This window comes from Pleurodeles waltl, chromosome 4_1, assembly GCF_031143425.1.
Source record: "Pleurodeles waltl isolate 20211129_DDA chromosome 4_1, aPleWal1.hap1.20221129, whole genome shotgun sequence".
In the NCBI taxonomy this organism is placed as follows: domain Eukaryota; kingdom Metazoa; phylum Chordata; class Amphibia; order Caudata; family Salamandridae; genus Pleurodeles; species Pleurodeles waltl.
In genome coordinates, this window is record NC_090442.1 from 194,421,965 (window position 1) to 194,434,780 (window position 12,816).

Here is a 12,816-nt window from a genome sequence, read left to right on the forward strand (position 1 = left end):
TATTAGGGGTGGGGGTAATTTTGTATTTAGGGCGGGTCGGGTTTTTAGGGCTGGTGGTTGAAGTAATTTTGTATTTAGGGCGGGTGGGCGTGGTGGATTATTAGGAGTGGGGGGTGTCGTGGTAATTTTGTTTTTAGGGGGGAGGTCGGGGTGATTTTGTATTTAGGGTGGGTCGGGTTTTTAAGGGCAGGGTAGGGGGTGGGGTAATTTTGTATTCAGGGCACATGGGGGGGTCGGGTTTTTAGGGATGGGGTAGGGGTTGGGGTAATTTTGTATTCAGGACAGGTGGGGGGTCGGGTTTTAGGGGCAGGGTGGAAGGTTGGGTTAATTCTGTATTTAGGGCCGGTTATTCGGGGCGGGGTGGGCTTTTTAGGGTTGATGGGTTGGGGTAATTTTGTATTTAGGGCACGTGGGGGGTTGGGTTTTTAGGGGTGGGGGGTTTAGGTAATTTTGAATTCAGGGCAGGCAGGGGGGTTGGGTTTTTAGGGGCAGGGGGTTGGGGTAATTTTGTATTCAGGGCAGGTGGGGTCGGATTTTTTAGGGGCGGGGTGGGGGGTTGGGGTGAATTTGTATTTAGGGCGGGTGGGGCCGGGTTTTTTAGGGTTGGGGTAGGGATAATTTTGTATTTAGGGCGGGTGGGGAGTCATTTTTTAGGGGCGGGATGGGGGTTGGGGTAATTTTGTATTCAGGGCAGGCGGGGGTGGGGTTTTAGGGGTGGGGGGCCGGGTGATTTTGTATTCAGGGCAGGTGGGGGGGTTGGGATTTCAGGGGCGGGGTTGGGGTAATTTTGTATTTAGGGCGGTTGGGGGGTGGATTATTAGGGGCGGGCGGGTTTTTTATGGTTGGGGTCGGTGTCATTTTGTATTTAGGGCAGGTGGGGGGGTCGGGCTTTTAGGGGCGAGGTGGGGGGTTGGGGTAATTTTGCATTCAGGGCAGGCGGGGTGGGTTATTAGGGGTGGGGGTGTCGGGGTCATTTTGTATTTAGGGTGGGTGGGTCAGGGTGATATTGTATTTAGGGTGGGGGCGGGTTTTTAGGGGTGGGGGTTGGGGTAATTTTGTATTTAGGGCAGGTGGGGGAGTTGGGTTTTTAGGGGCAGGGGTGGGGGTTGGGGTAATTTTGTATTCAGGGCAGGCGGGGTTGGGTTTTTAGGGGCGGAAGTGGGGGTGGTCGGATAATTTTGTTTTTAGGGGTTGGGTAGTTTTATTTTTGGGGGTTGGGGTCGGTTTGAGGACTCGGGTTGGTGGGGGTATTGGGGTAGTTTTTAAAGGAGGGGGTTGGGGTACTTATGTTTTTAGGGGCGGGAAGGTCAGGGTAATTTTGTTTTTAGGGGTTGGGTTGATTTATTTTTGGGCGTGGGGGTAGGTTTTAGGGCTCAGGGTGGGTGGGGGTATTGGGGTAGTTTTTATGGGTGGGGGGTTGGGGTATTTCTGTTTTTTGGGTGGGGGGCTGGCATGCAACAACCACCCATGCCGCTTCCACAATTGCCTTTACTAGGCTTGCCTTTACAACGAAAAATTGTTGTAAAGGCATGCTTGGTAAGGCATGCGTGGTAACAACGGAGTTGTTGTTCCGACTGCGTTGTTCAGGCATGCGTGGTTGCCGCATGCGTGGTTCCATCATACAACCCTCTCTGCCCCTTTATCTCACTTTTTCAGGTTCCTACTCTTTCAAATCTGACTTTTTTTGTTTTTCTCTTTCTCTTTATGTGTTTTTCACTCTCTCAGTAAATGTCTGATGCAGAAAAATGAGTGCCTGTCCAACAAAATGATTGCCGGTGGCGCCAACAGGCAACCACTGGCTCAAATTAAGCACTAAATACCAGAGACTACCATGCCAATATGTGCTTTTTGAGACCCTAAAATATTTTTGCTTTTAGCCAACGTTTTAATATAATGATACAGGCCCAGCAGCTCTACTAACAATAGATTTTTACTAATACCAAGACAAAACAGAAGTCTGCTAGTGCCAGATATATTGACCTTTCCAAAGGCTGCTTTTAAAACTTTTTATGTTGCTTTAGTTTTTAACCCCTTCGCTGCCAGGCCTTTTCCCCCTCAGGTGCCAAGCCTTTTTTTGGCTATTTGGGGCAGTTCGCGCTTAGGCCCCCATAACTTTTTGTTCACATAAGCTACCCACGCCAAATTTGCGTCCTTTTTTTTCCAACATCCTAGAGATTCTAGAGGTACCCAGACTTTGTGGGTTCCCCAGAAGGAGGCCAAGAAATTAGCCAAAATACAGTGAAAATTTCGTTTTTTTAAAAAAAATGGGAAAAAGGGGCTGCAGAAGAAGACTTGTGGTTTTTCCCCTGAAAATGGCATCAACAAAGGGTTTGCGGTGCTAAAATCACCAGCTTCCCAGCTTTCAGGAACAGGCAGACTTGAATCATAAAACCCAATTTTTCAACACAATTTTGGCATTTTACTGGGACATACCCCATTTTTACGATTTTTTGTGCTTTCAGCCGCCTTCCAGTCAGTGACAGAAATGGGCATGAAACCAATGCTGGATCCCAGAAACCGCAACATTTCTGAAAAGTAGACAAAATTCTGAATTCAGCAAGGGATAATTTGTGTAGATCCTACAAGGGTTTCCCACAGAAAATAACAACTGAAAAAACAAGATATTGAAATTGAGGTGAAAAAATCTGCAATTTTTCTCTATGTTTTACTCTGTAACTTTTTACTGCAATGTCAGATGTTTGAAAGCAATATACTGTTACGTCTGCTGGACTCTTCTGGTTGCGGGGATATATAGGGCTTGTAGGTTCATCAAGAACTCTAGGTACCCAGAGCCAATAAATGACCTGCACCCTGCAGTGGGTTTTCATTCTATACCGGGTATACAGCAATTAATTTGCTGAAATATAAAGAGTAAAAAATAGCTATCAAGAAAACCTTTGTATTTCCAAAATGGGCACAAGATAAGGTGTTGAGGAGCAGTGGTTATTTGCACATCTCTGAATTCCGGGGTGCCTACACTAGCATGTGAATTACAGGGCATTTCTCAAATAGACTTCTTTTTTACACACTCTCTTATATTTGGAAGGAAAAAATGTAGAGAAAGACAAGGGGCAATAACACTTGTTTTGCTATTCTATGTTCCCCCAAGTCTCCCAATAAAAATGATACCTCACTTGTGTGGGTAGGCCTAGCGCCCGCGACAAGAAATGCCCCAAAACACAACGTGGACACATCCCATTTTTTGACAGAAAACAGGGGTGTTTTTTGCCAAGTGCCTACCTGTAGATTTTGGCCCCTAGCTCAGCCGGCACCTAGGGAAACCTACCAAACCTGTGCATTTTTGAAAACTAGAGACCTAGGGGAATCCAAGATGGGGTGACTTGTGGGGCTCTGACCAGGTTCTGTTACCCAGAATCCTTTGCAAACCTCAAAATTTGGCTAAAAAAACACGTTTTCCTCACATTTTGGTGACAGAAAGTTCTGGAATCAGAGAGGAGCTACAAATTTCCTTCCACCCAGCGTTCCCCCAAGTCTCCCGATACAAATGATACCTCACTTGTGTGGGTAGGCCTAGCGCCCGCGACAGGAAATGCCCCAAAACGCAACGTGGACACATCACATTTTTTGAAAGAAAACAGAGGTGTTTTTTGCAAAGTGCCTACCTGTAGATTTTGGCCTCTAGCTCAGCCGGCACCTAGGGAAACCTACCAAACCTGTGCATTTTTGAAAACTAGAGACCTAGGGGAATCCAAGATGGGGTGACTTGTGGGGCTCTGACCAGGTTCTGTTACCCAGAATCCTTTGCAAACCTCAAAATTTGGCTAAAAAAACACGTTTTCCTCACATTTTGGTGACAGAAAGTTCTGGAATCAGAGAGGAACCACAAATTTCCTTCCACCCAGCGTTCCCCCAAGTCTCCCGATAAAAATGATACCTCACTTGTGTGGGTGGGCCTAACGTCCACGAAAGGAAAGTGCCCAAAACACAACGTGGACACATCACATTTTTTCACAGAAAACAGAGGTGTTTTTTGCAAAGTGCCTACCTTTGGATTTTGGCCTCTAGCTCAGCCGGCCCCAGGGGGGGGCAGAAATGGCCTAAAATAAATTTGACCCCCCCCCCCCGGGGAGCGGCCCTTGCCTACGGGGTCGCTCCCCTTGCGTTACGGCGCAAAAAAAAAGATCCCTGGTGCCTAGTGGTTTCTGCCCCACTTGGGGGCAGATTGACCTAAACTCTGCCAATCTGCCCCCAAAGCGGGCAGAAATGACCTAACTACAATTTGCCCCTCCAGGGGAGCGACCCTTGCCTAAGGGGTCGCTCCCCATCTCTAAAAAAAAAAAATAAAAAAAAAAACTTTTACCCTGGCACCCAGAGGTTTCTGCCCCCCCTGGGGGCAGATCAGCCTAATAACAATAGGCCGATCTGCCCCCAGGGGGGACAGAAATGGCCTAAAATAAATTTGCCCCCCCACCCGCCCTGGTGAGTGACCCTTGCCTACAAGGTCGCTCCCCTTGCGTGACAGCGCAAAAAAAAGATCCCTGGTGCCTAGTGGTTTCTGCCCCCCTTGGGGGCAGATTGACCTATAATCGGCCGATCTGCCCCCAAAGCGGGCAGAAATGGCCTAAATACAATTTGCCCCTCCAGGGGAGCGACCCTTGCCTAAGGGGACGCTCCCCATCTGTAAAACAACAACAACAACAAAAATCCCCGGTGCCTAGTGGTTTCTGCCCCCCTTGGGGGCAGATCGGCCTAATTAAAATAGGCTGATCTGCCCCCATGGGGGGCAGAAATGGCCTAAAATAAATTTGCCCCCCAGGGGTACGACCCTTGCCTAAGGGGTCGCTCCCCTTACGTGAAAAACAAAAAAAAAAAAAAAACTCCCTGGTGTCTAGTGGTTTCTGCCCCTCTTGGGGGAAGATTGGCCTCATAAAAATAGGACAATCTGCCCCCAAGGGGGGCAGAAATGGCCTACAAATAATTTGCCCCCTATGGGAGCGACCCTTGCCTAAGGGGTCGCTCCCCACACCTAAAACACACAAAAAAAATATATATATATCCCTGGTGCCTAGAGGTTTCTGCCCCCAGCGGGGGCAGAAAAGGCCTTTAAAAAAATGCCCCCCTGGGAGCGACCCTTGTCCAAGGGGTCGCTCCCTTATGTCACTTTCAAAAAAAAGAAAACATCCCTGGTGTCTAGTGGGCGTTTCAAAAGCCGGATTGCAAGCAATCCGGCTTTTGAAACGCTTGGAGAGACTTCAAAGGGAAGGAAATACATTTCCTTCCCTTTGAAGCCTCTCTGGGCCTCCCCCACGTGATCGAAAGAGAAATGCAAAGCATTTCTCTTTCGATCGCGCTGGAAGCTGAGCTTCCAGCGCGATGGGGGAGGCTCTGTGATTGTCAGCGCGCGATGCGCGCTGACGTCACAGGGGGGGTGGGGAGGGTCGGGGGTTGAAGGGGAAGGGATTCCCCTTTCAGCCCTGGCCTGGGGGGTGGGAGGGCGGCCCTCGGGGGGAGCGCTAGCGCTTCCCCCGAGGGCCGGTAGCAGGACGTAATGGTTACGTCCATGGCGACACACGGGCGCTGCCATGGACGTAACCATTACGTCCATGGCGGGGAAGGGGTTAATGAGGAAACATTGCATTTGTAATAACACCCTTTTGTAGCACCACAGTACTCAAGTCATTTCTATCCCCAGTGCAGTCATACTTAGCTTTCCTCGGCCAACGGGGCACTTACAGCTTCTTCAGGTTCGCTACCACACATCACCACTGCTGCTTCCACGGTTTCACACAGCCCCTGTAGCACGAGAGATCTTCACTGTCCAGGTCACCAAGTCCATGTGAGGTCACCCATGCGCCCTATGTTCTTTTAAGTGTCCAGGGACAGCCCTTATAATAGTTTATCATTTGTTATGCATTAATCCAGTGGTTCCCAACCTGTGGTCCTGGGAACCCTGGGGGTCTGCGAAGCCTCCTCAGGGGGTCCGTGACTCCTTCAAAAATGAAATAACACTATCAGATTAGGTTCCCAGCTTTCAGTAATGATTTATTTGGGGGTCCCCGTATTCCAATAACGATTCATTGGGGGTCCCCGGGTTCCAGTAATGATAAAGTGGGGGTCCACACTAGTCAAAATGTTGGGAACCACTGCATTAATCCATTCTGCAACACCGTCTTTGTCTTGGGCACACTCAGCTCCCCCACTGCATTGAAGATCAAGAGTCCCAGGGTATAAGGCGTGAATTTATTTCTGATTGGATAGATCAACATCATTAGGGGCTCCTACCACTATCAATTGTGCTGTCACTGGAATTTCAATCCCAGACTGATCACGGTTCACAGGCTATTTCACACCAGTATGCCTGAATAAGCCTACCTATAATGAGCACAAATTAATACTCTTTTCCACCTCATACTTTATGTCACTTGGGCCCCTCCTCGCCCCCTCCTCTTTAAGTAGTATTTTAAGTAGAATGAGCCGCAGGACAGCCCCTATTGCTCTCTCCGCTGGGTGCATCAATGCGGGCTCCCAGGCTGTGCCCTATGCCAGTTTCCTATGAGTGCCTCAGGTGCAAACGTGTTATTTTTGGTGATTTTGTATGTTGTGTAGATTGTGCCTCCGCATGGCCTCCTCCTTCATAACTAAATTCTCGGGGGCACCGGCGGTAGAGCTTGTTGTTGCCTTGCAGCAATGCACGACGACGTTGAACTCTTCCAATGAATATGTTTTGCTGCTAGTGCAGAGGTCTGAACACATCTCATGGTATTTTCAGCCACAGGAGGTGTGCGATGGAACATACAGCAGAAGAAACGATGGGTGTCATGGAAACTACAGCATTAAGAGGGGGTGGGAGACAAAACTTTTCTTAGCCGCTTTTCCTTTGTGCTGTTTCGTAATTTATCAATTATTTTTGAATGCTGCGATTTCGGGTAGACTAGTGAAAAGTCCAGGAAAGACTTCACAGACTGCAGATTTCTTTCAAAGGTAACTTTAATCTCACAAGATCAAAGGCACAAGCAGCAGGGCTGGCAGCCAGCGCATAACCCACATATTCACATAGCTCCTCCCAACATTCCAAAACCATCTACCCCAACATTCCACCACCAAGTCCCAACAACTAGCCTTTGCACAACATTGGAAAACAGCCCAGATGATGTGCATTTAGGAGGTCGGTAAGGTGTGGGCCTTAGCCTGTCAGTTGCCAGACTGACTCCTCAAGCTCTGTCATGTAACATAGAATTTGGGAAATCTGCTAAATGTGTAACAGTGTGGAGGGTGGAAGAGATGTATCGCCATGTTCTTTCTGGGGCTGCGGTCATAACCTGATATGGCCCCTGTTTCAAGTTCCCCAAAGACTGAGAGTTGCAAAACTACACGTGTAGAAGGAGCAACATTTGCCCTGGAATGCGGCCTTGATGCTAAGACACACCACCACATTACAAACCCATAGTGGTTCCTTAACATAATGTGGAAAAACAGTATAGTTTTTAATTGTATTTGAAGGTCTGATGAGCATAACTTAATTTGACATTGTGTTGGCACCAGTCTAGAGATAAACAACCAGAAGTCAGTAGGTATGGCAACTTTGCCTCCTTTTTAGGTTTTGCCTACTCGACAACAAAAGCTGCCTGGTTGAGAAAGACCTATTGTGGGCTGACCAAAAACTTAGAGTGGGCTTAAAGCCTGCCCATTGCTTGCATGTCTTTATTGTCATTATAATTTGCTTGCTTCTTATTCAATAGCACCTTGAGACCCTCCGGGTGATAAGCCACGCTTTATAAATACCTGATGGATTGATGGATTATTAGCTTGCCTTGTCCATCGTGTGTTTGTTCCTTCCCTGGAGCACAGCCTTTTTTCCATCCTTTTGACTAGCGGTCTTGTATTTGTCCCCATCTACCTATTAGGGAATTACTTTTTTCTTTGTCTTTAAGTACTTCATGAAAGTGCATGTTTTCTAGCTCTTTTCTTTGTGTGGTGTGTCCCTCCCCCAAACACCCAACCCCGTGGAGTCTGCGTTGTCCTCCCTCTCTCATATGCTGCTCTCTCTCTTGTGTGGTTCTCCCCGGTCCCACTCCACGCTAGGTGTTGCTCTCTCCCTCGTGCACTGTCTCTCTCGTGTGGTTCTCCCTGGCCCCACTCCACGTTAGGTGTTGCTCTCTCCCTCATGCACTGTCTCTCTCGTGTGGTTCTCCCCGGTCCCACTCCACGCTAGGTGTTGCTCTCTCCCTCGTGAACTGTCTCTCTTGTGTGGTTCTCCCCGGTCCCACTCCGCGCTTGATGTTGCTCTCTCCCTCGTGCACTGACTCTCTTGTGTGTTTCTGCCGCATCCACGCACTCCATGCTGCCATTCCCCTCAAATGCTGCTTTCCCGCTCCTCCCCTCCACCTGGTTGCATATGTATTTTTACCTCCCCTTGTTGCTTCCTGGCACCTGCTCCTCCAGTGCCCCTCTACCCCTCGCAGGCATTTGCATCATGTTCACCATTTTTGGACCGCACAGCAGTTGCTATTTGATGCCCAGGTGCTGCGCTACTGAAAAAAGTGCTTTTGCTTGCTTAGCTTAACTTATATTGGTCAATAAACAAAGAATATAGCACCTGCATCATTGTATAGGTGCCACGTGAGAGGTGACACGTCCTCGCCCATGATCAGCTTTCGGTCTGGTGATACCCGGTGCAACAATCTGTTTTGCCCCCATGACCTCCTTCTCCATGAATTCCCTCACTGCTGCTCTCCAACAGTGCCCCTCATCTCTCTATAGCCTCCCCTGATAAGCATTTAATTGTTTTGATAGTGCTAGTCATAGTTCACTAACACTCAGTTCTGTGATCTGCATGGTACACGTTCTTTGCAGCAGGCACATTAACCCTGTGTGCTACTTTATGATGAGTCAAAGCTGCCACTAGACAAAAGTCCAATCCTCACCAGCAGGAACATTAATATCCAGAGTTAGCTTCATATTTCTAATTGTTGCCTGAAAACTGCTGGCTGTACAAGAAAGTGCTTTTGAACCAATAGTTCTTTTTAAACACAACCCCCCCCCCCCCACCAACCAAAGTCAGTTCCAGGTGCGGATGCACTGGTCTGGCCGCCCTAAATCCGGCCCTGTGCTTCCTATAAAATGAGGTGACCTGGCTCATCATCTTCCCTTTGTTTTATTTCTTTATTTTTTGCCAATGTTACAAACCATTGGCAAACACCATTAGCAAAGCCAATAGGTCCCGAAGGCAAAACTTTTATCTTTGCCAATTAATGTTTGTTAAATATTTTGGGATGCCAAAACTTTGAAGTCGAGCATGTCCATGTGAGTCGGTATTCTGCAGATTTTAGCATGAGGAAAGAGTGCCCATGGCCATGAACTTTCCTACTTTCCATCCATCACGACTGTCATCTGACTGTGTTCAAGACTGGCGAACAGTACAGTGTGCGGAGTTGCCTACACATGGTGCCAGCCTTGCAAGCAAGCCAGTGTGTGACTCTTTATGCTTGCAGTAAATTCTCCACTAAGCATCACCACGAAATATAGGATAGCTTAGATAATTAATGAATTTAGCCAACAGTACTCTGCCTCATAAGGCCTTAATGGGTATTGGAATGATGATCTTTTCGATAAAATGTAACAGTGAGATTCTTTCTGTGATGATTTTACTGGGTGGAAAGGGCCTGCTAGATACAGGGGCGACTGGATTTGGATGCAGTGAGCATCAACATCTGCACGTTTCACCCCATTTTCAGAGCAGAAATCGTAACTGCAAGTTCTGGAAAATCTACTTCAGTAACCCCTAAATTGAAGGGGTGGGCCAAATTGTAGCAGTTTAAATGGGGTGGAGTCACAAGGGGCAGAGTAATTAAAAGCAGCGTCTGTCAGTTTATAAATGTATTTTATAAAAACTCTGCTACAAAGAAAGTTGTCAAAATGGACAAACTTGACAGTACATCTCTCAGGGCTTAATTGACCACGAAAAGTGAATTTTATAATATCTTATGAAATTAAGGCAAATACCACAGAGATCTGTGTGTGACCAGAAAATCTCAGGGAATAATAATAATGGTAAGGTAACTCTGATGGTTCATGCACCTGCTAGAAAGAATTGTGTTTTGTCTAATCACAGTTTCGACTCATAAAGTAGGATAGACTTTTAACATATCGACTGTAAAGGAAATTGTGAAATATGCAGATCACGGGTTTTTATTTTATATAGATATGTAAGTGGGTTATTACTTTTGACAAGGGTACCCTTTCATTACTTCCAGTTCCTAAATTGCAATTCTACTGACATAGCACAGTGAGCTATGAATCAGCCTCAAGGTGGTCCACGCAAACTGGTCACGGAAGCAACGGGGGAGGGTGGAAGCTGAAGCAACATGGGAGTCTGGAAGCAACACACAGGGCGCAGGTGAGAGAAGGTGTGGAGGATAGCAAACGGGCAAGAGTGAGGGCAAGGGAGAAAAGCATCAAGAGAGAGAAAGAGGGCATTTGGAGCTGGGAAGGGGTAGAAGCACACAGGTGAAAAAGCAATGTGGGCAGAGAGAACATGAGTGCAAGCACATACATACGGGTGCCTTGTAGAAGCGTATGGACGAGAGCAGTGTGGAGTGGGGAAGAGAAGCACACTAGAAAGACAGCTGGAAAATATGTGCACTCTGTAGAGCTGTTACATAAAAAGTGCCTGAAAACGCAAATAGTGTAAGGACATAGTATTGTGTCCATGCTCCAGGGGAGGGACAAACAAAAGAAGAGGAAGGAAAGTCCAAACATGCTAATGGAAGGAATCAGGCAAATGAGTGACAATGAAGCACAACCAATGGTAAGCGAGTTCTAAGTCTAGTGTAAGCTAAGAATATCTCTCATCAAAGACAGTGCATTCGCTATCTAGTAGGTGAGACCTAAAAATAAGAACTCCTTTTCACCCCCTGCTGCTCAGAACGGGAAGAGGACAAGGTTCATGCGCAGCTGAATTTGTCCCAGTGTCTGCAAATCTCACCCAAATTCAGCATATTTCACTGCCCGGGTCATAGATTTGGCTAAATAACAGCTGCCGGTCCCTGGATCCAGCTGGATCCCACTCACTTCTTGCAGTGGTAGTTACTGTTATTTATTGCATCTCATAAATAACGATCCCAAGTCTACTTTTATTTATCTAGTGCAATACTTAAGGATACAATTGCTAAGAACCCTACAATTTTAATTTTCCATTTCAAATACAATATTTATTGCCCTGAAAATTCCAACATCCAAAGTATTGTTGGGTAAAAATGCAGTACCAGGTCACACGTGGTATGGAGCACCTTAGCAACTGCGGGGTCTACGATCACCAAATCTTAAATTCCATTCATGTTTTCAGAACTACCACGAAATATGAAAATAAATCTGCACTGAAATTCATTATATGCAAGTTATACACAATCGTAGGTACTCGAGGGATTTACAGGAGCACTAGTTACATTAGACAAGGACACATTTATTGATTTCGTTTCTAAATAGCCCCAGCCAGGGCCGCGCACCTCGAGGCTGCCTATGTACATTTTGTGTGAGTCTGGTTTTGTGGTGAGGCGCTGTGTCCCCGGGTGTGGCGCGCGCCTTTGCTCGCGCGGGAGAGGCAGCCCTGGCGCCAGGAGTGTCAGCGCCAGATGGCCGGATGAGCCGCAGGTGAGGGCTCTCGGCGGCGGGCAGGGGTCAGACATCTGCTCCGGTGTTTGCAGGGACCGCCTGTGTCCACATTCCCTCCCCGCGCGCGCAGCGTCCCTAGGACAGACAACACGTGGAGATACGACGACGATAAAACACGAGCGGCATCTGGACAACCCTCGGTGCCTCCGCGCATTGTAAACAACAGGTGATAATCAGCGCCTCGGTGCCAGGCGAGCTGCAGCGCTAACAAACCCATCCAAATGGATAGATTACGCACCGAGTTTAGTAGTGAATCTGTTTCACGAAATGTTTTGCTCTCTGCGCCATTGAGGCCTGTTTCCCAGATCCCTCCTCTCGTTACTCTTTCTAGAAAACACCTGAACTTTGCTTGAACTCCCCCTTGGGGGCATGGTGGGTAAGACTGAAGCCTGATTCTCCAGTGTTTTTATTTATTTGCGAAATAGGCTTTAAGGCGCTGTACAAAATACAATACAATAATACATACTAATGGAAGAATAAAATACATCGAAGAAAGTAATGAGCTTGGCTTTGGATCGGAAAGTTGAAGTGCTGGTGTTTGCAGGTGCTCAACAGTTATTTCATAACACTGGCGCATGTTAATGCCAGTGCAGCAAACGGTGATGCGGTCTGTTTTAAAAAAAAGCACATGGGCACAGTTTCGGGCCACCTAGTGTAGTCCCTGATTTCCACATTTGTAGGATTGTAATGGTAAAGCGGTATAGTTGATGTGGGCATTTGGCAGCGCTGGCATGGACCACAGACGGTGGAGGCTGCAGTGGCCACTTCAGAAATATCTTGGGCCCTGGCACTTATTCATTCACAAATTAAGCACTGAAACGTGGCGCGCGGAAGTATAATTTTTAATCCACATATCCCACGATCCACAGAACGTTTTGTGAGTGTGTGCCTTACTTGTGATTTGGGTGAGACGCCAAGAAAAAAAGCCTTTTCAACCAAACCCCATGTGCCTAAAAAAACAACATCTTTATTTTACGATCAATAAACAGTCCACCCTGAACCATCCTTTAAGGTATAATAGTCGCTCCCTCAACACATTACTAGGCCACATTATTGATAGGCCTCCCAAAAGGAAAGCGTCTTCCTGGCTGGATACAGACCTCCCTGATTGTAAGGTCCCAGAGGACACAACACTCCAGTCCTAGACTTTTCTTTCACAAATCATTGGTTTCAGGTATGCAGTCT

The 12,816-nt window shown here is 47.2% G+C and overlaps 1 protein-coding gene across 1 annotated transcript in view; it reads right to left on the minus strand.

Annotated features, from left to right (window-relative positions):
- The window catches only part of CACNA1C (calcium voltage-gated channel subunit alpha1 C), a 1,395,795-nt gene that overhangs the window by 1,169,474 nt on the left and 213,505 nt on the right, over positions 1–12,816 (minus strand). The gene's annotated exons all lie outside the window — the stretch shown is intronic.